We start from the raw sequence: 23,268 nt of genomic DNA on the forward strand, positions 1-23,268 counted from the left end.
ATGATGAGTGTATTTTAAGTTTTTTTGTTATCTTCATTACTTTTATTTAAAAGTTTGATTGTGGACGTTGTTAAATGCTTTTTCAGCATTGTAGAAGCTCAATCAATCGTTTCAGGAACATGAATAATGTATTTTAGACATTTGTATGTTTGCATTACTTTTATTTAAACAAAACATAGTTAATTGAAAATATTAAAGCTCAAAAAAGAAATTTTAACACATAAGTAGTGTTCTTTGTGTTTTTTGCATCCTCTGATTACAATGCACAGGAAACTTGTGTATTCATTACTTTTCTTTAAAAACATGGTTGTGGATGTTGTTTAATGCTTTTTAAGCATGAGAGAAGCACAATACAGCATTTCAAGTGCATGATTTGAGCATTTCAAGCCCTACAATAAACGATGTTTAGATAATCTGAATCACGAACTTAAACCGAATGAAATATGTAATTTTGATTTTTATATAAGAAACTTGGTTTGCAACGTTGTTTTTGCTTTTTCTGCATTTAAAACAGCTCAATAAGCTAGTTTTTAGGATTTTGTATTGTTTTATTACATTTCTTTAAAACGTGGTTGTGGATTGTGTTTAATGCTTTTCAAGCATGAGAGAAGCTCAATATAGCGTTTCAGGTGCATGATTTGAGCATTTCAAGCCCTACAATAAACGATGTTTAGATAATCTGAATGACTAATTTAAACCGAAGTAATTTTGGTTTTTATATAAGAAACTTGGTTTGCAACGTTGTTTTTGCTTTTTCTGCAATTAAAACAGCTCTATAAACTCGTTTTTAGGATTTTGTATTGTCTTCATTACATTTCTTTAAAAACGTGGTTATGTATTTTGTTTAATGCTAGTCCAGCATAAGAGAAGCTTAATACAGCGTTTTAAGTGCAAGATTTGAGCATTTCAAGCCCTACAATAAACGATGTTTAGATAATCGGAATGACGCATTTTATAAGAATGAAAAAAGTATTTTTGGTTTTTATATAAGAAACTTGGTTTGTAATCTTGTTATTGCCTTTTCTCTAATAAAAAAAGCTCAATAAAGAATTTATAGTGTTTAAAAAGTCTTTTTTAGGTTTTTTTTATCTTCATTACTTTTCTTTAAAAACATGGTTGTGGATGTTGTTTAATGCTTTTCAAGCATGAGAGAAGCTCAATACAGCGTTTCAAGTGCATGATTTGAGCATTTTAAGCAATACAATACACAGAAAACAGTATGTTGGATAATCTGAATGACGAATTTCAGCAAAATAAAAAATGCACTATTGTTTTTAAATAACAAACTTGATTGTAATCTTGTTTTTGTTTTTTCTGCAATTAAAAAAGCTCAATAAAGAATTAAGAATGCGTGATAAATCTATTTAAAGTTTTTGTTATCTTCATTTACTTTTCTTTAAAAACATGGTTGTGGATGTTGTTAAATGCTTTTTCAGCATTTGAGAAGCTCAATCAAGCGTTTCAGGAACATGAATAATGTATTTTAGACATTTGTATGTTTGCATTACTTTTATTTAAACAAAACATGGTTAATTGAACATATTGAAGCTCAAAAAAGAAATTTTAGCACATAAGAAGTGTTCTTTGTGTTTTTTGCATCCTCTGATTACAATGCACAGGAAATTTGTGTATTCATTACTTTTCTTTAAAAACATGGTTGTGGATGTTGTTTAATGCTAGTCCAGCATAAGAAAAACTCAAAACAGCGTTTCAAGTGCATGATTTGAGTATTTCAAGCCCTACAATAAACGATGTTTAGATAATCTGAATGACGAATTTCATCCGAATGAAATAAGTAATTTTGGTTTTTACATAAGAAACTTGGTTTGTAACCTTGTTTTTGCTTTTTCTGCAATTAAAAAAGCTCAATAAGCTCGTTTTTAGGTTTTTGCTATCTTCATTACTTTTCTTTAAAAACATGGTTGTGGATGTTGTTTAATGCTTGTCCAGCATGAGAAAAGATCAGTACAGCGTTTTAAGTGCATGATTTGAGCATTTCAAGCACTACAATACACATAAAACTTGTGTTGAGATATTAGCTGTTTAGATGTTAGATAATCTGAATGACGAATTTCAAGCAAATAAAATATGTACCTTTTGTCTTTAGATAACAAACTTGGTTTGTAAGGTTGGTTTTGCATTTTCTGCAATTTAAAAAGCTCAATAAAGCATTTGGAATGCATGATGAGTGTATTTTAAGTTTTTTTGTTATCTTCATTACTTTTATTTAAAAGTTTGATTGTGGACGTTGTTAAATGCTTTTTCAGCATTGTAGAAGCTCAATCAATCGTTTCAGGAACATGAATAATGTATTTTAGACATTTGTATGTTTGCATTACTTTTATTTAAACAAAACATTAGTTAATTGAAAATATTGAAGCTCAAAAAAGACATTTAAGCACATAATAAGTGTTCTTTGTGTTTTTTGCATCCTCTGATTACAATGCACAGGAAACTTGTGTATTCATTACTTTTCTTTAAAAACATGGTTGTGGATGTTGTTTAATGCTTTTTAAGCATGAGAGAAGCTCAATACAGCATTTCAAGTGCATGATTTGAGCATTTCAAGCCCTACAATAAACGATGTTTAGATAATCTGAATCACGAACTTAAACCGAATGAAATATGTAATTTTGATTTTTATATAAGAAACTTGGTTTGCAACGTTGTTTTTGCTTTTTCTGCATTTAAAACAGCTCAATAAGCTAGTTTTTAGGATTTTGTATTGTTTTATTACATTTCTTTAAAACGTGGTTGTGGATGTTGTTTAATGCTTTTCAAGCATGAGAGAAGCTCAATATAGCGTTTCAGGTGCAAGATTTGAGCATTTTAAGCAATACAATACACAAAAAACCGGATGTTGGATAATCTGAATGACGAATTTTTGCAAAATGAAATATGCACTTTTGATTTTATGTAACAAACTTGGTTTGTAACCTTGTTTTTGCTTTTTCTGCAATTAAAAAAGCTCAATAAAGAATTTAGAGTGCGTGATAAGTCTATTTTTGGATTTTGTTATCTTCATTACTTTTCTTTAAAAACATGATTGTAGATGTTGTTTAATGCTTGTCCAGCATGAGAGAAGCTCAGTACAGCGTTTCAAGTGCATGATTTCAGCATTGTAAGCACTACAATATACATAAAACCTGTGTTGAGATATTAGAGGTTTAGATGCTTGAATGATGTTTAGATAATCTGAATGACGAAAAAAAATATGTACTTTTTGTCTTTAGATAACAAACTTGGTTTGTAAGGTTGGTTTTGCATTTTCTGCAATTTTAAAAGCTCAATAAAGCATTTGGAATGCATGTTGAGTGTATTTTAAGTTTTTTTAAAATCTTTATTTCTTTTATTTAAAAGCTTGATTGTGGACGTTGTTAAATGCTTTTTCAGCATTGGAGAAGCTCAATCAAGCGTTTCAGGAACATGAATAATGTATTTTAGACATTTGTATGTTTGCATTACTTTTATTTAAACAAAACATTAGTTAATTGAAAATATTGAAGCTCAAAAAAGACATTTAAGCACATAATAAGTGTTCTTTGTGTTTTTTGCATCCTCTGATTACAATGCACAGGAAATTTGTGTATTCATTACTTTTCTTTAAAAACATGGTTGTGGATGTTGTTTAATGCTAGTCCAGCATAAGAAAAGCTCAAAACAGCGTTTCAAGTGCATGATTTGAGTATTTCAAGCCCTACAATAAACGATGTTTAGATAATCTGAATGACGAATTTCATCCGAATGAAATAAGTAATTTTGGTTTTTACATAAGAAACTTGGTTTGTAACCTTGTTTTTGCTTTTTCTGCAATTAAAAAACATTAGTTAATTGAAAATATTGAAGCTCAAAAAAGACATTTAAGCACATAATAAGTGTTCTTTGTGTTTTTTGCATCCTCTCATTACAATTGCACAGTAAACTTGTTTATTCATTACTTTTCTTTAAAAACATGGTTGTGGATGTTGTTTAATGCTTGTCCAGCATGAGAGAAGCTCAATACAGCGTTTCAAGTGCATGATTTGAGCATTTTAAGCACTGCAATACACATAAAACTTGTGTTGAGATATTAGATGTTTAGATGTTAGATAATCTGAATGACGAAACAAAAATTTACTTTTTGTCTTTAGATAACAAACTTGGTTTGTAAGGTTGTTTTTGCATTTTCTGCAATTTAAAAAGCTCAATAAAGCATTTGGAATGCATGATAAGTGTATTTTAAGTTTTTTTGTTATCTTCATTACTTTTATTTAAAAACATGATTGTGGTTGTTGTTAAATGCTTTTTCAGCATTTGAGAAGCTTAATCAAGCGTTTCAGGAACATGAATAATGTATTTTAGACATTTGTATGTTTGCATTACTTTTATTTAAACAAAACATAGTTAATTGAAAATATTAAAGCTCAAAAAAGAAATTTTAACACATAAGTAGTGCTCTTTGTGTTTTTTGCATCCTCTGATTACAATGCACAGGTAACTTGTGTATTCATTACTTTTCTTTAAAAACATGGTTGTGGATGTTGTTTAATGCTAGTCCAGCATTAGAAAAGCTCAAAAGAGCGTTTCAAGTGCATGATTTGAGCATTTCAAGCCCTACAATAAACGATGTTTAGATAATCTGAATGACTAATTTAAACCGAAGTAATTTTGGTTTTTATATAAGAAACTTGGTTTGCAACGTTGTTTTTGCTTTTTCTGCAATTAAAACAGCTCTATAAACTCGTTTTTAGGATTTTGTATTGTCTTCATTACATTTCTTTAAAAACGTGGTTGTGTATTTTGTTTAATGCTAGTCCAGCATAAGAGAAGCTCAATACAGCGTTTTAAGTGCAAGATTTTAGCATTTCAAGCCCTACAATAAACGATGTTTAGATAATCGGAATGACGCATTTTATAAGAATGAAAAAAGTATTTTTGGTTTTTATATAAGAAACTTGGTTTGTAACCTTGTTTTTGCTTTTTCTGCAATTAAAAAAGCTCAATACAGAATTTAGAGTGCGTGATAGTCTATTTTAGGTTTTTGTTGTCTTCATTACTTTTCTTTAAAAACATGGTTGTGGATGTTGTTTAATGCTTGTCCAGCATGAGAGAAGCTCAGTACAGCGTTTCAAGGGCATGATTTGAGCATTTCAAGCGCATAATTTGAGCATTTCAAGCCTTACAATAAACGATGTTTAGATAATCTGAATGACGAATTTAAACCGAAGTAATTTTGGTTTTTATATAAGAAACTTGGTTTGCAACGTTGTTTTTGCTTTTTCTGCAATTTAAACAGCTCAATAAGCTCGTTTTTAGGTTTTTGTTATCTTCATTACTTTTCTTTAAAAACATGGTTGTGGATGTTGTTTAATGCTTGTCCAGCATGAGAAAAGATCAGTACAGCGTTTTAAGTGCATGATTTGAGCATTTCAAGCACTACAATACACATAAAACTTGTGTTGAGATATTAGCTGTTTAGATGTTAGACAATCTGAATGACGAATTTCAAGCAAATAAAATATGTACCTTTTGTCTTTAGATAACAAACTTGGTTTGTAAGGTTGGTTTTGCATTTTCTGCAATTTAAAAAGCTCAATAAAGCATTTAGAATGCATGATGAGTGTATTTTAAGTTTTTTTGTTATCTTCATTACTTTTATTTAAAAGTTTGATTGTGGACGTTGTTAAATGCTTTTTTAGCATTGTAGAAGCTCAATCAATCGTTTCAGGAACATGAATAATGTATTTTAGACATTTGTATGTTTGCATTACTTTTATTTAAACAAAACATTAGTTAATTGAAAATATTGAAGCTCAAAAAAGACATTTAAGCACATAATAAGTGTTCTTTGTGTTTTTTGCATCCTCTGATTACAATGCACAGGAAACTTGTGTATTCATTACTTTTCTTTAAAAACATGGTTGTGGATGTTGTTTAATGCTTTTTAAGCATGAGAGAAGCTCAATACAGCATTTCAAGTGCATGATTTGAGCATTTCAAGCCCTACAATAAACGATGTTTAGATAATCTGAATCACGAATTTAAACCGAATGAAATATGTAATTTTGATTTTTATATAAGAAACTTGGTTTGCAACGTTGTTTTTGCTTTTTCTGCATTTAAAACAGCTCAATAAGCTAGTTTTTAGGATTTTGTATTGTTTTATTACATTTCTTTAAAACGTGGTTGTGGATGTTGTTTAATGCTTTTCAAGCATGAGAGAAGCTCAATATAGCGTTTCAGGTGCAAGATTTGAGCATTTTAAGCAATACAATACACAAAAAACAGGATGTTGGATAATCTGAATGACGAATTTTAGCAAAATGAAATATGCACTTTTGATTTTATGTAACAAACTTGGTTTATAACCTTGTTTTTGCTTTTTCTGCAATTAAAAAAGCTCAATAAAGAATTTAGAGTGCGTGATAAGTCTATTTTTGGTTTTTGTTATCTTCATTACTTTTCTTTAAAAACATGATTGTAGATGTTGTTTAATGCTTGTCCAGCATGAGAGAAGCTCAGTACAGCGTTTCAAGTGCATGATTTGAGCATTTTAAGCACTACAATACACATAAAACTTGTGTTGAGATATTAGATGTTTAGATGTTAGATAATCTGAATGACGAAACAAAAATTTACTTTTTGTCTTTAGATAACAAACTTGGTTTGTAAGGTTGTTTTTGCATTTTCTCCAATTTAAAAAGCTCAATAAAGAATTTGGAATGCGTGATGAGTGTATTTTAAGTTTTTTTGTTATCGTCATTACTTTTATTTAAAAACATGATTGTGGACATTGGTAAATGCTTTTTCAGCATTGGAGAAGCTCAATCAATCGTTTCAGGAACATGAATAATGTATTTTAGACATTTGTATGTTTGCATTACTTTTATTTAAACAAAACATAGTTAATTGAAAATATTAAAGCTCAAAAAAGAAATTTTAACACATAAGTAGTGTTCTTTGTGTTTTTTGCATCCTCTGATTACAATGCACAGGAAACTTGTGTATTCATTACTTTTCTTTAAAAACATGGTTGTGGATGTTGTTTAATGCTAGTCCAGCATTAGAAAAGCTCAAAAGAGCGTTTCAAGTGCATGATTTGAGCATTTCAAGCCCTACAATAAACGATGTTTAGATAATCTGAATGACTAATTTAAACCGAAGTAATTTTGGTTTTTATATAAGAAACTTGGTTTGCAACGTTGTTTTTGCTTTTTCTGCAATTAAAACAGCTCTATAAACTCGTTTTTAGGATTTTGTATTGTCTTCATTACATTTCTTTAAAAACGTGGTTGTGTATTTTGTTTAATGCTAGTCCAGCATAAGAGAAGCTCAATACAGCGTTTTAAGTGCAAGATTTGAGCATTTCAAGCCCTACAATAAACGATGTTTAGATAATCGGAATGACGCATTTTATAAGAATGAAAAAAGTATTTTTGGTTTTTATATAAGAAACTTGGTTTGTAATCTTGTTATTGCCTTTTCTCCAATAAAAAAAGCTCAATAAAGAATTTATAGTGTTTGAAAAGTCTTTTTTAGGTTTTTTTTATCTTCATTACTTTTCTTTAAAAACATGGTTGTGGATGTTGTTTAATGCTTTTCAAGCATGAGAGAAGCTCAATACAGCGTTTCAAGTGCATGATTTGAGCATTTTAAGCAATACAATACACAGAAAACAGTATGTTGGATAATCTGAATGACGAATTTCAGCAAAATAAAAAATGCACTATTGTTTTTATATAACAAACTTGATTGTAATCTTGTTTTTGTTTTTTTGAGAAGCTCAATCAAGCGTATCAGGAACATGAATAATGTATTTTAGACATTTGTATGTTTGCATTACTTTTATTTAAACAAAACATAATTAATTGAACATATTGAAGCTCAAAAAAGAAATTTTAGCACATAAGAAGTGTTCTTTGTGTTTTTTGAATCCTCTGATTACAATGCACAGGAAATTTGTGTATTCATTACTTTTCTTTAAAAACATGGTTGTGGATGTTGTTTAATGCTAGTCCAGCATAAGAAAAGCTCAAAACAGCGTTTCAAGTGCATGATTTGAGTATTTCAAGCCCTACAATAAACGATGTTTAGATAATCTGAATGACGAATTTCATCCGAATGAAATAAGTAATTTTGGTTTTTACATAAAAACTTGGTTTGTAACCTTGTTTTTTCTTTTTCTGCAATTAAAAAAGCTCAATACAGAATTTAGAGTGCGTGATAGTCTATTTTAGGTTTTTGTTGTCTTCATTACTTTTCTTTAAAAACATGGTGTTGTTTAATGCTTGTCCAGCATGAGAGAAGCTCAGTACAGCGTTTCAAGGGCATGATTTGAGCATTTCAAGCGCATAATTTGAGCATTTCAAGCCTTACAATAAACGATGTTTAGATAATCTGAATGACGAATTTAAACCGAAGTAATTTTGGTTTTTATATAAGAAACTTGGTTTGCAACGTTGTTTTTGCTTTTTCTGCAATTTAAACAGCTCAATAAGCTCGTTTTTAGGTTTTTGTTATCTTCATTACTTTTCTTTAAAAACATGGTTGTGGATGTTGTTTAATGCTTGTCCAGCATGAGAAAAGATCAGTACAGCGTTTTAAGTGCATGATTTGAGCATTTCAAGCACTACAATACACATAAATCTTGTGTTGAGATATTAGCTGTTTAGATGTTAGATAATCTGAATGACGAATTTCAAGCAAATAAAATATGTACCTTTTGTCTTTAGATAACAAACTTGGTTTGTAAGGTTGGTTTTGCATTTTCTGCAATTTAAAAAGCTCAATAAAGCATTTGGAATGCATGATGAGTGTATTTTAAGTTTTTTTGTTATCTTCATTACTTTTATTTAAAAGTTTGATTGTGGACGTTGTTAAATGCTTTTTCAGCATTGTAGAAGCTCAATCAATCGTTTCAGGAACATGAATAATGTATTTTAGACATTTGTATGTTTGCATTACTTTTATTTAAACAAAACATTAGTTAATTGAAAATATTGAAGCTCAAAAAAGACATTTAAGCACATAATAAGTGTTCTTTGTGTTTTTTGCATCCTCTGATTACAATGCACAGGAAACTTGTGTATTCATTACTTTTCTTTAAAAACATGGTTGTGGATGTTGTTTAATGCTTTTTAAGCATGAGAGAAGCTCAATACAGCATTTCAAGTGCATGATTTGAGCATTTCAAGCCCTACAATAAACGATGTTTAGATAATCTGAATCACGAACTTAAACCGAATGAAATATGTAATTTTTATTTTTATATAAGAAACTTGGTTTGCAACGTTGTTTTTGCTTTTTCTGCATTTAAAACAGCTCAATAAGCTAGTTTTTAGGATTTTGTATTGTTTTATTACATTTCTTTAAAACGTGGTTGTGGATGTTGTTTAATGCTTTTCAAGCATGAGAGAAGCTCAATATAGCGTTTCAGGTGCAAGATTTGAGCATTTTAAGCAATACAATACACAGAAAACAGGATGTTGGATAATCTGAATGACGAATTTTAGCAAAATGAAATATGCACTTTTGATTTTATGTAACAAACTTGGTTTGTAACCTTGTTTTTGCTTTTTCTGAAATTAAAAAAGCTCAATAAAGAATTTAGAGTGCGTGATAAGTCTATTTTTGGTTTTTGTTATCTTCATTACTTTTCTTTAAAAACATGATTGTAGATGTTGTTTAATGCTTGTCCAGCATGAGAGAAGCTCAGTACAGCGTTTCAAGTGCATGATTTGAGCATTGCAAGCGCATAATTTGATTATTTCAAGCCCTACAATAAACGATGTTTAGATAATCTGAATGACGAATTTAAACCGAAGTAATTTTTGTTTTTATAACAGAAACTTGGTTTGCAACGTTGTTTTTGCTTTTTCTGCAATGAAAACAGCTCAATAAACTCGTTTTTAGGATTTTGTATTGTCTTCATTACATTTCTTTAAAAACGTGGTTGTGGATGTTGTTTAATGCTAGTCCAGCATAAGAGAAGCTTAATACAGCGTTTTACGTGCATGATTTGAGCATTTCAAGCCCTACAATAAACGATGTTTAGATAATCTGAATGACGAATTTCATAGGAATGGAAAAGGATTTATGTTTTTTTTATAAGAAACTTGGTTTGTAACCTTGTTTTTGCTTTTTCTGCAATTAAAAAAGCTCAATAAAGAATTTAGAGTGCGTGATAAGTCTATTTTAGGTTTTTGTTATCTTCAATACTTTTCTTTAATAACATAGTTGTGGATGTTGTTTAATGCTTGTCCAGCGTGAGAGAAGCTCAGTACAGCGTTTCAAGTGCATGATTTGAGCATTTTAAGCACTACAATACACATAAAACTTGTTTGGAGATATTAGATGTTTAGATGTTAGATAATCTGAATGATGAAAAAAAAATGTACTTTTGTCGTTAGATAACAAAGTAAGTTTATTTCAAGTGCATGATTTGAGCATTGCAAGCGCATAATTTGAGCATTTCAAGCCCTACAATAAACGATGTTTAGATAATCTGAATGACGAATTTAAACCGAAGTAATTTTTGTTTTTATAACAGAAACTTGGTTTGCAACGTTGTTTTTGCTTTTTCTGCAATTAAAACAGCTCAGTTTTTAGGATTTTGTATTGTCTTCATTACATTTCTTTAAAAACGTGGTTGTGGATGTTGTTTAATGCAAGTCCAGCATAAGAGAAGCTTAATACAGCGTTTTACGTGCATGATTTGAGCATTTCAAGCCCTACATTAAACGATGTTTAGATAATCTGAATGACGAATTTCTTCGGAATGGAATAAGATTCATGGTTTTTTTATAAGAAACTTGGTTTGTAACCTTGTTTTTGCTTTTTCTGTAATTAAAAAAGCTCAATAAAGAATTTAGAGTGCGTGATAAGTCTATTTTAGGTTTTAGTTATCTTCAATACTTTTCTTTAATAACATAGTTGTGGATGTTGTTTAATGCTTGTCCAGCGTGAGAGAAGCTCAGTACAGCGTTTCAAGTGCATGATTTGAGCATTTTAAGCACTACAATACACATAAAACTTGTGTGGAGATATTAGATGTTTAGATGTTCGATAATCTGAATGACGAGTTTCAGGCAAATAAAATATGTACTTTTTGTCTTTAGATAACAAACTTGGTTTGTAAGGTTGGTTTTGCATTTTCTGCAATTTAAAAAGCTCAATAAAGAATTTGGAATGCATGATGAGTGTATTTTAAGTTTTTTTGTTATCTTCATTACTTTTATTTAAAAGCTTGATTGTGGACGTTCTTAAATGCTTTTTCAGCATTGGAGAAGCTCAATCAATTGTTTCAGGAACATGAATAATGTATTTTAGACATTTGTATGTTGGCATTACTTTTATTTAAACAAAACATAGTTAATTGAAAATATTGAAGCTCAAAAAAGAAATTTAAGCACATAAGAAGTGTTCTTTGTGTTTTTTGCATCCTCTGATTACAATGCACAGGAAACTTGTGTATTCATTACTTTTTTTCAAAAACATGGTTGTGGATGTTGTTTAATGCTAGTCCAGCATAAGAGAAGCTCAGTACAGCGTTTCAAGTGCATGATTTGAGCCTTTCAAGCGCATGATTTGAGCATTTCAAGCCCTACAATAAACGATGTTTAGATAATCTGAATCACGAACTTAAACCGAATGAAATATGTAATTTTGATTTTTATATAAGAAACTTGGTTTGCAACGTTGTTTTTGCTTTTTCTGCATTTAAAACAGCTCAATAAGCTAGTTTTAAGGATTTTGTATTGTTTTATTACATTTCTTTAAAAACGTGGTTGTGGATGTTGTTAAATGCTTTTCAAGCATGAGAGAAGCTCAATACAGTGTTTCAGGTGCATGATTTGAGCATTTCAAGCAATACAATACACAGAAAACAGAATGTTGGATAATCTGATTGATGAATTTTAGCAAAATAAAATATGCACTTTTGTTTTTATATAACAAACTTGGTTTGTAACCTTGTTTTTGCTTTTTCTGCAATTAAAAAAGCTCAATAAAGAATGTAGAGTGCGTGATAAGTCTATTTTAGGTTTTTTATTTCCTCATTAATTTTCTTTAAAAACATGGTTGTGGATGTTGTTTAATGCTTGTCCAGCGTGAGAGAAGCTCAGTACAGCGTTTCAAGTGCATGATTTGAGCATTTTAAGCACTACAATACACATAAAAGTTGTGTTGAGATATTAGATGTTTAGATGTTAGATAATCTGAATGACGAATTTCAGGCAAATCAAATATGTACTTTTTGTCTTTAGATAACAAACTTGGTTAGGTTGGTTTTAAATTTTCTGAAATTTAAAAAGCTCATTAAAGCATTTGGAATGCATGATGAGTGTATTTTAAGTTTTTTTGTTATCTTCATTACTTTTATTTAAAAACATCATTGTGGACATTGGTAAATGCTTTTTCAGCATTGGAGAAGCTCAATCAAGCGTTTCAGGAACATGAATAATGTATTTTAGACATTTGTATTTTTGCATTACTTTTATTTAAACAAAACATAGTTATTTGAAAATATTGGAGCTCAAAAAAGAAATTTTAGCACATAAGAAGTGTTCTTTGTGTTTTTTGCATCCTCTGATTACAATGCACAGGAAACTTGTGTATTCATTACTCTTTTTTAAAAACATTGTTGTGGATGTTGTTTAATGCTTGTCAAACATGAGAGATGCTTAGTAGAGCGATTCAAGTGCATGATTTTAGCGTTTTAAGCACTACAATACACCTAAAAGTTGTGTTGAGATATTAGATGTTTAAATGTTAGATAATCTGAATGACGAAAAAAATTTGTACTTTTTGTCTTTAGACAACAAACTTGGTTTGTAATTTTGGTTTTGCATTTTCTGCAATTTAAAAAGCTCAATAAAGCATTTGGAATGCATGAGGAGTGTATTTAAAGTTTTTTTGTTATCTTCATTACTTTTATTTAAAAGCTTGATTGTGGACGTTGTTAAATGCTTTTTTAGCATTGGAAAAGGTCAATCAAGCGTTTCAGGAACATGAATAATGTATTTTAGACATTTGTATGTTTGCATTACTTGTATTTAAACAAAACATAGTTAATTGAAAATATTGAAGCTCAAAAAAAAATTTTTAGCACATAAGAAGTGTTCTTTGTGTTTTTTGCATCCTCTGATGACAATGCACAGGAAACTTGTGTATTCATTACTTTTCTTTAAAAACATGGTTGTGGATGTTGTTTAATGCTTGTCAAGCATAAGAGAAGCTCAATACAGCGTTTCAAGTGCATGATTTGAGCATTTCAAGCGCATGATTTCAGCATTTCAAGCCCTACAAGAAACGATGTTTAGATAATCTGAATGACGAATTTAAACCCAATGAAATATGTAATTTTGGTTTTTATATAAGAAACTCGGTTTGCAACGTTGTTTTTGCTTTTTCTGCAATTAAAACAGCTCAATAAGCTCGTTTTTATGATTTTGTATTGTCTTTATTACATTTCTTTAAAAACGTGGTTGTGAATGTTGTTTAATGCTTTTCAAGCATGAGAGAAGCTCAATACAGCGTTTTAAGTGCATGATTTGAGCATTTCAAGCAATACAATACACAGAAAACAGTATTTTGGATAATCTGAAGGACTAATTTTAAAATTAAATATGCAATTTTGTTTTTATATGACAAACTTGGTTTGTAATCTTGTTTTTGCTTTTTCTGCAATTAAAAAAGCTCAATAAAGAATTTAGAGAGCGTTATAAGTCTATTTTAGGTTTTTGTTATCTTCATTACTTTTCTTTAAAAACATGGTTGTGGATGTTTTTTAATGCTTGTCCAGCATGAGAGAAGTTCAGTACAGCGTTTTAAGTGCATAATTTGAGCATTTCAAGCGCATTATTTGAGCATTTCAAGCCCTACAATAAACGATATTTAGATAATCTGAATGACGAATTTAAACCGAAGTAGTTTTGGTTAATATACAAGAAACTTGGTTTGCAACGTTGTTTTTGCTTTTTCTGCAATTAAAAAAGCTCAATAAAGAATTTAGAGTGCATGATAAGTCTATTTTAGGTTTTTGTTATCTTCATTACTTTTCTTTAAAAACATCTTTGTGGATGTTTTTCAATGCTTGTCCAGCATGAGAGAAAATCAGTACGGCGTTTTAAGTGCATGATTTGAGCATTTTAAGCACTACAATACACATAAAACTTGTGTTGAGATATTAGATGTTTAGATGTTAGATAATCTGAATGACGAATTTCAGCAAAAACAATATGTACTTTTTGTCTTTAGATAACAAACTTTGTTTGTAAGGTTGATATTGCATTTTCTTGAATTTAAAAAGCTCAATAAAGCATTTGGAATGCATGATGAATGTATTTTAAGTTTTTTTGTTGTCTTCATTACTTTCATTTAAAAACATGATTGTGGACGTTGTAAAATGCTTTTTCAGCATTGAAGAAGCTCAATCAAACGTTTCAGGAACATGATTAATGTACAATGCACACAAACTTGTGTATTCATTACTCTTCTTTAAAAACATGGTTGTGGATGTTTTTCAATGCTTGTCCAGCATGAGAGAAAATCAGTAAAGCGTACAAGTGCATGATTTGAGCATTTTAAGCACTACAATACATATAAAACTTGTGTTGAGATATTAGATGTTTAGATGTTAATTAATATGAATGACGAAAAAAATATGTACTTTTTGTCTTTAGATAACAAACTTGGTTTGTAAGGTTGTTTTTGCATTTTCTGCAATTTAAAAAGCTCAATAAAGCATTTGGAATGCATGATAAGTGTATTTTAAGTTTTTTTGTTATCTTCATTACTTTTATTTAAAAACATGATTGTGGACGTTGTTAAATGCTTTTTCGGCATTGGAGAAGCTTAATTAAGCGTTTCAGGAACATGAATAATGTATTTTAGACATTTGTATGTTTGCATTACTTTTATTTAAACAAAACATAGTTAATTGAGCATATTGAAGCTCAAAAAAGAAATTTTAGCACATAAGAAGTATTCTTTGTTTTTTGCATCCTCTGATTACAATGCACAGGAAACATGTATTCATTACTTTTCTTTAAAAACATGGTTGTGGATGTTGTTTAATGCTTGTTCAACATGAGAGAAGCTCAGTACAGCGTTTCAAGTGCATGATTTGAGCATTTTAAGCACTACAATACACATAAAAGTTGTGTTGAGATATTAGATGTTTAGAAGTTAATTAATCTGAATGACGAAAAAAATATGTACTTTTTGTCTTTAGATAACAAACTTGGTTTGTAAGGTTGTTTTTGCATTTTCTGCAATTTAAAAAGCTCAACAAAGCATTTGGAATGCATTTTATGTATTTTTATGTATTTTATGAATTTTAAGTTTTTTTTAATCTTCATTACTTTTATTTAAAAGCTTGATTGTGGACTTTTTCAGCATTGAAAAAGCTCAACCAAGCTTTTCAGGAACATGAATAATGTATTTTAGACATTTGTATGTTTGCAATACTTTTATTTAAACAAAAAACATAGTTAATTGAAAATATTGAAGCTCAAAAAGGAAATTTTAGCACATAAGAAGTGTTCTTTGTGTTTTTTGAATCCTCTGATTACAATGCACATGAAACTTGTGTATTCATTACTTTTCTTTAAAAACATGGTTGTGGATGTTCTTTAATGCTTGTCCAGCATGAGAAAAGCTCAGTACAGCGTTTCAAGTGCATGAATTTAGCATTTCAAGCGCATAATTTGAGCATTTTAAGCCCTACAAAAAACGATGTTTAGATAATCTTAATGACGAACTTAAACCGAATAATTTTGGTTTTTATATAAGAAACTTGGTTTGCAACGTTGTTGTTGCTTTTTCTGCAATTAAAACAGCTCAATAAGCTCGTTTTTAGAATTTTGTATTGTCTTCATTACATTTCTTTAAAAACGTGGTTGTGGATGTTGTTTAATGCTAGTCCAGCATAAGAGAAGCTCAATACATCGTTTGAAAGGCATTATTTAAGCATTTCAAGCCCTACAATAAACGATGTTTAGATAATCTGAATGACGAATTTCATCGGAAAGAAATATGCACTTTTTTTTTTATATTAGAAACTTGGTTTGTAACCTTGTTTTTGCTTTTTCTGCAATTAAAAAAGCTCAGTAAAAGAATTTAGAGTGCATGACAAGTCTATTTTAGGTTTTTGTTATCTTCATTACTTTTCTTTAAAAACATGGTTTTGGATGTTGTTTAATGATTGTCCAGCATGAGAGAAGCTCAGTACAGCGTTTCAAGTGCATGATTTGAGCATTGTAAGCACTACAATATACATAAAACTTGTGTTGAGATATTAGATGTTTAGATGTTAGATAATCTGAATGACGAAAAAAATAAGAAGTCTTTAGATAGCACACTTGGTTTGTAAAGTTGGTTTTGCATTTTCTGCAATTTAAAAAGCTCAATAAAGCATTTGGAATGCATGATGAGTGTATTTTAAGTTTTTTGTTATCTTCATTACTTTTATTTAAAAACATGATTGTGGACATTGGTAAATGCTTTTTCAGCACTGGAGAAGCTCAATCAAGCGTTTCAGGAACATGAATAATGTATTTTAGACATTTGTATGTTTGCATTACTTTTATTTAAACAAAACATAGTTAATTGAAAATATTGATGCTCAAAAAAGAAATTTTAGCACATAAGAAGTGTTCTTTGTGTTTTTTGCATCCTCTGATTACAATGCACAGGAAACTTGTGTATTCATTAACTTTTCTTTAAGAACATGGTTGTGGATGTTTTTTAATGCTTGTCCAGCATGAGAGAAGCTCAGTACAGCGTTTCAAGTGCATGATTTGAGCATTTCAAGCGCATAATTTGAGCATTTCAAGCCCTACAATAAACGATGTTTACATAATCTGAATGACGAATTTAAACCGAATTAATTTTGGTTTTTATATAAGAAACTTGGTTTGCAACGTTGTTTTTGCTTTTTCTGCAATTAAAACAGCTCAATAAGCTCGTTTTTAGGATTTTTTATTGTCTTCATTACATTTCTTTAAAAACATGGTTGTGGATGTTTTTCAATGCTAATCCAGCATAAGAGAAGCTCAATACAGCGTTTTAAGTGCATGATTTGAGCATTTCAAGCCCTACAATAAACGATGTTTAGATAATCTGAATGACGAATTTCATCCGATTGAAAAAAGTATTTTTGGTTTTTTTATTAGAAACATGGTTTGTAACCTTGTTTTTGCTGTTTCTGCAATTAAAAAAGCTCAATAAAAAATTTAGAGGGCGTTATAAGTCTATTTTAGGTTTTTGTTATCTTCAAAACTTTTCTTTAAAAACATAATTGTGGATGTTGTTTAATGCTTGTCCAGCGTGAGAGACGCTCAGTACAGCGTTTCAAGTGCATGATTTGAGCATTTTAAGCACTACAATACACATAAAACTTGTGTTAAGATATTAGATGTTTAGATGTTAGATAATCTGAATCACGAATTTCAGGCAAATAAAATATGTACTTTTCGTCTTTAGATGACAAACTTGGTTTGTAAGGTTGGTTTTGCATTTTCTGCAATTTAAAAAGCTCCATGAAGCATTTGGAATGCATGATGAGTGTATTTTAAGTTTTTTTGTCTTCACTACTTTTATTTAAAAGCTTGATTGTGGACGTTGTTAAATGCTTTTTCAGCATTGGAGAAGCTCAATCAAGCGTTTCAGGAACATGAATAATGTACAATGCACAGGAAACTTGTGTATTCATTACTTTTCTTTAAGAACATAGTTGTGGATGTTGTTTAATGCTAGTCCAGCATAAAAGAAGCTCAATACAGCGTTTCAAGTGCATGATTTGAGCATTTCAAGCCCTACAATAAACGATGTTTAGATAATCTGAATGACGAACTTAAACCGAATGAAATAAGTAATTTTGGTTTTTATATAAGAAACTTGGTTTGTAACCTTGTTTTTGCTTTTTCTGCATTTAAAACAGCTCAATAAGCTCGTTTTTATGATTTTGTATTGTCTTCATTACATTTCTTTAAAAAGAGGTTGTGGATGTTGTTTAATGCTTTTCAAGCATGAGAGAAGCTCAATACAAAGTTTCAAATGCATGAATTTATCATTTAAAGCGGATAATTTGAGCATTTCAAGCCCTACAAAAAACGATGTTTAGATAATCTGAATGACGAATTTCATCCGAATGAAATAAGTATTTTTGCTTTTTTTATTAGAAACTTGGTTTGTAACCTTGTTTTTGCTATTTCTGCAATTAAAAAAGCTCAATAAAGAATTTATAGTGCGTGATAAGTCTATTTTAGGTTTTTGTTATCTTCAATACTTTTCTTTAAAAACATAATTGTGGATGTTGTTTAATGCTTGTAGAGCGTGAGATAAGCTCAGTACAGCGTTTCAAGTGCATGATTTGAGCATTTTAAGCACTACAATACACATAAAACTTGTGTTGAGATATTAGATGTTTAGATGTTAGATAATCTGAATGACGAAGTTCAGGCAAATAAACATTTAGTTTTCGTCTTTAGATGACAATCTTGGTTTGTAAGGTTGGTTTTGCATTTTCTGCAATTTAAAAAGCTCAATGAAGCATTTGGAATGCATGATGAGTGTATTTTAAGTTTTTTTGTTATTTTCATTACTTTTATTTAAAAGCTTGATTGTGGACGTTGTTAAATGCTTTTTCGGCATTGGAAAAGCTCAATCAAGCGTTTTAGGAACATGAATAATGTACAATGCACAGGAAACTTGTGTAATCATTACTTTTTTTTAAAAACATGGTTGTGGATGTTGTTTAATGCTAGTCCAGCATAAGAGAAGCTCAGTACAGCGTTTCAAGTGCATGATTTGAGCATTTCAAGTGCATGATTTGAGCATTTCAGGCCCTACAATAAACAATGTTTAGATAATCTGAATGACGAATTTCATCCGAATGAAATAAGTATTTTTGCTTTTTTTATTAGAAACTTGGTTTGTAACCTTGTTTTTGCTTTTTCTGCAATTAAAAAAGCTCAATAAAGAATTTATAGTGCGTGATAAGTCTATTTTAGGTTTTTGTTATCTTCAATACTTTTCTTTAAAAACATAATTGTGGATGTTGTTTAATGCTTGTAGAGCGTGAGATAAGCTCAGTACAGCGTTTCAAGTGCATGATTTGAGCATTTTAAGCACTACAATACACATAAAACTTGTGTTGAGATATTAGATGTTTAGATGTTAGATAATCTGAATGACGAAGTTCAGGCAAATAAACATTTAGTTTTCGTCTTTAGATGACAAACTTGGTTTGTAAGGTTGGTTTTGCATTTTCTGCAATTTAAAAAGCTCAATGAAGCATTTGGAATGCATGATGAGTGTATTTTAAGTTTTTTTGTTATTTTCATTACTTTTATTTAAAAGCTTGATTGTGGACGTTGTTAAATGCTTTTTCGGCATTGGAAAAGCTCAATCAAGCGTTTTAGGAACATGAATAATGTACAATGCACAGGAAACTTGTGTAATCATTACTTTTTTTTAAAAACATGGTTGTGGATGTTGTTTAATGCTAGTCCAGCATAAGAGAAGCTCAGTACAGCGTTTCAAGTGCATGATTTGAGCATTTCAAGTGCATGATTTGAGCATTTCAGGCCCTACAATAAACAATGTTTAGATAATCTGAATGACGAATTTAAACCGAATGAAACAAGTAATTTTGCTTTTTATGTAAGAAAATTGGTTTGCAACGTTGTTTTTGCTTTTTCTGCAATTAAAACAGCTCAATAAGCTCGTTTTTATGATTTTGTATTGTCTTCATTACATTTCATTAAATACGTGGTTGTGGATGTTGTTTAATGCTAGTCCAGCATAAGAGAAGCTCAATACAGCGTTTTAAGTGCATAATTTGAGCATTTCAAGCCCTACAATAAACGATGCTTAGATAATCTGACTGACGAATTTCATCGGAATGAAATAAGTATTTTTGGTTTTTACATAAGAAACTTGGTTTGTAACCTTGTTTTTGCTTTTTCTGCAATTAAAACAGCTCAATAAGCTCGCTTTTATGATTTTGTATTGTCTTCATTACATTTCTTTAAAAACGTGGTTGTGGATGTTGTTTAATGCTTTTCAAGCATGAGAGAAGCTCAATACAGCGTTTCAAATGCATGATTTGAGCAGTTTAAGCAATACAATACACAGAAAACAGTATATTGGATAATCTGAATGACGAATTTTAGCAAAATGAAATATGCATTTTTGTTTTTTTATAACAAACTTGGTTTGTAACCTTGTTTTTTCTTTTTCTGCAATTAAAAAAGTTCAATAAAAAATTTAGAGTGCGTGATAAGTCTATTTTAGGTTTTTATTATCTTCATTAATTTTCTTCAAAAACATGGTTGTGGATGTTTTTAATGCTTGTCCAGCATGAAAGAAGCTCAGTACAGCGTTTCAAGTGCATGATTTTAGCATTTCAAGCGCGTAATTTGAGCATTTCAAGCCCTACAAAAAACGATGTTTAGATAATCTGAATGACGATTTTAAACCGAATTAATTTTGGTTTTTATATAAGAAACTAGGTTTGCAACGTTGTCTTTGCTTTTTCTGCAATTAAAGCAGCTCAATAAGCTCGTTTTTAGAATTTTGTATTGTCTTCATTACATTTCTTTAAAAACGTGGTTGTGGATGTTGTTTAATGCTAGTCCAGCATAAGAGAAGCTCAATACAGCGTTTTTAAAGGCATTTTTTGAGCATTTCAAGCCCTACAATAAACGATGTTTAGATAATCTGAATGACGAATTTCATCGGAATGAAAAATGCACTTTTGTTTTTATATAAGAAACTTGGTTTGTAACCTTGTATTTGCTTTTTCTGCAATGAAAAAAGCTCAATAAAGAATTTAGAGTGCGTGATAAGTCTATTTTAGGTTTTTGTTATCTTCAATACTTTTCTTTAATAACATAGTTGTGGATGTTGTTTAATGCTTGTCCAGCGTGAGAGAAGCTCAGTACAGCGTTTCAAGTGCATGATTTGAGCATTTTAAGCATTACAATACACATGAAACTTGTGTGGAGATATTAGATGTTTAGATGTTAGATAATCTGAATGACGAAAAAAATATGTACTTTTTGTCGTTAGATAACAAACTTAGTTTGTAAGGTTGGTATTGCATTTTCTGCAATTTAAAAAGCTCAATAAAGCTTTTGGAATGCATGATGAGTGTATTTTAGGTTTTTTTGTTATCTTCATTACTTTTCTTTAAAAACATTTTTGTGGACGTTGTTAAATGCTTTTTCAGCATTGGAGAAGCTCAATCAAGCGTTTCAGGATCATGAATAATGTACAATGCAAAGGAAACTTGTGTATTCATTACTTTTCTTTAAAAACATGGTTGTGGATGTTGTTTAATGCTTGTCAAACATGAGAGAAGCTCAGTACAGCATTTCAAGTGCATGATTTGAGCATTGTAAGCACTACAATATACATAAAACTTGTGTTGACATATTAGATGTTTAGATGTTAGATAATCTGAATGACAATAAAGCATTTGGAATGCATGATAAGTGTATTTTAAGTTTTTTTGTTATCTTCATTACTTTTATTTAAAAACATGATTGTGGACATTGGTAAATGCTTTTTCAGCATTGGAGAAGCTCAATCAAGCGTTTCAGGAACATGAATAATGTATTTTAGACATTTGTATTTTTGCATTACTTTTATTTAAACAAAACATAGTTATTTGAAAATATTGGAGCTCATTAAATTTTTTTTGGCACATAAGTGTTCTTTGTGTCTTTTGCATCCTCTGATTACAATGCACAGGAAACTTGTGTATTCATTACTTTTCTTTAAAAACATGGTTGTGGATGTTGTTTAATGCTTGTCAAACATGAGAGAAGCTCAGTACATCGTTTCAAGTGCATGATTTTAGCAATTTAAGCACTACAATACACCTACAAGTTGTGTTCAGATATTAGATGTTTAGATGTTAGATAATCTGAATGACGAAAAAAATATGTACTTTTTGTCTTTAGATAACAAACTTGGTTTGTAAGGTTGGTTTTGCGTTTTCTGCAATTTAAAAAGCTCAATAAAGCATTTGGAATGCATGATGAGTGTATTTTAAGTTTTTTTGTTATCTTCAATAATTTTATTTAAAAGCTTGAATGTGGACGTTGTTAAATGCTTTTTCAGCATTGGATAAGCTCAATCAAGCGTTTTAAGTGCTTGATTTGAGCATTCTAAGCAATACAATACACAGAAAACAGTATGTTGGATAATCTGAATGACGAATTTTAGCAAAATGAAATATGAACTTTTGTTTTTAAATAAAAAACTTGGTTAGTAATCTTGTGTTTGCTTTTTCTGCAATTAAAAAAGCTTAATAAAGAATTTAGAGTGTGTGATAAGTCTATTTTAGGTTTTTATTATCTTCATTACTTTTCTTCACAAACATGGTTGTGGATGTTTTTAAATGCTTGTCCAGCATGAGAGAAGCTCAGTACAGCGTTTCAAGTGCATGATTTGAGCATTTCAACCCTTACAATAAACCATGTTTAGATAATCTGAAGGACGAATTTAAACCAAAGTAATTTTGGTTTTTATAAAAGAAACTTGGTTTGCAACGTTGTTTTTGCTTTTTCTGTAATTAAAACAGCTCAATAAGCTTGTTTTTAGGATTTTGTATTGTCTTCTTTACATTTCTTTAAAAACGTGGTGGTGGATGTTGTTTAATTCTAGTCCAGCATAAGAGAAGCTCAATACAGCGTTTTAAAGGCATTATTTGAGCATTTCAAGCCCTACAATAAACGATGTTTAGATAATCTGAATGACGAATTTCATCGGAATGAAATAAGTATTTTTGTTTTTTTTATAAGAAACTTGGTTTTGTAACCTTGTTTTTCCTTTTTCTGCAATTAAAAAAGCTCAATAAAGAATTTAGAGTGCGTGATAAGTCTATTTTAGGTTTTTGTTATCTTCAATACTTTTCTTTAAAAACATGGTTGTGGATGTTTTTTAATGCTTGTCCAGCGTGAGAGAAGCTCAGTACAGCGTTTCAAGTGCATGATTTGAGCATTGTTCTTTGTGTTTTTTGCATCATCTGATGACAGCCCCGGTTCTGGACTGCTTTGCTTGGGGGGGGGGGGGGGGGGGGGGGGGGGGGCAGTAAAACCTAATGAGGGGGCATGTTGATAGTCATGTTTTTGAAGCCAGAAATATATTCAAGGCTTGATTTGTGCATGAATGATGACAGCCAAGCTATTGATGAGGTAAAGAAATAAAAATGCATGTTTTCGAACTTAAACTTAAAACCCAATGATTAAAAAATACATGTTGATTATGTAAATGGAG

The sequence above is a fragment of the Trichomycterus rosablanca genome, chromosome 27 (genome assembly GCF_030014385.1).
Source record: "Trichomycterus rosablanca isolate fTriRos1 chromosome 27, fTriRos1.hap1, whole genome shotgun sequence".
Lineage (NCBI taxonomy): Eukaryota > Metazoa > Chordata > Actinopteri > Siluriformes > Trichomycteridae > Trichomycterus > Trichomycterus rosablanca.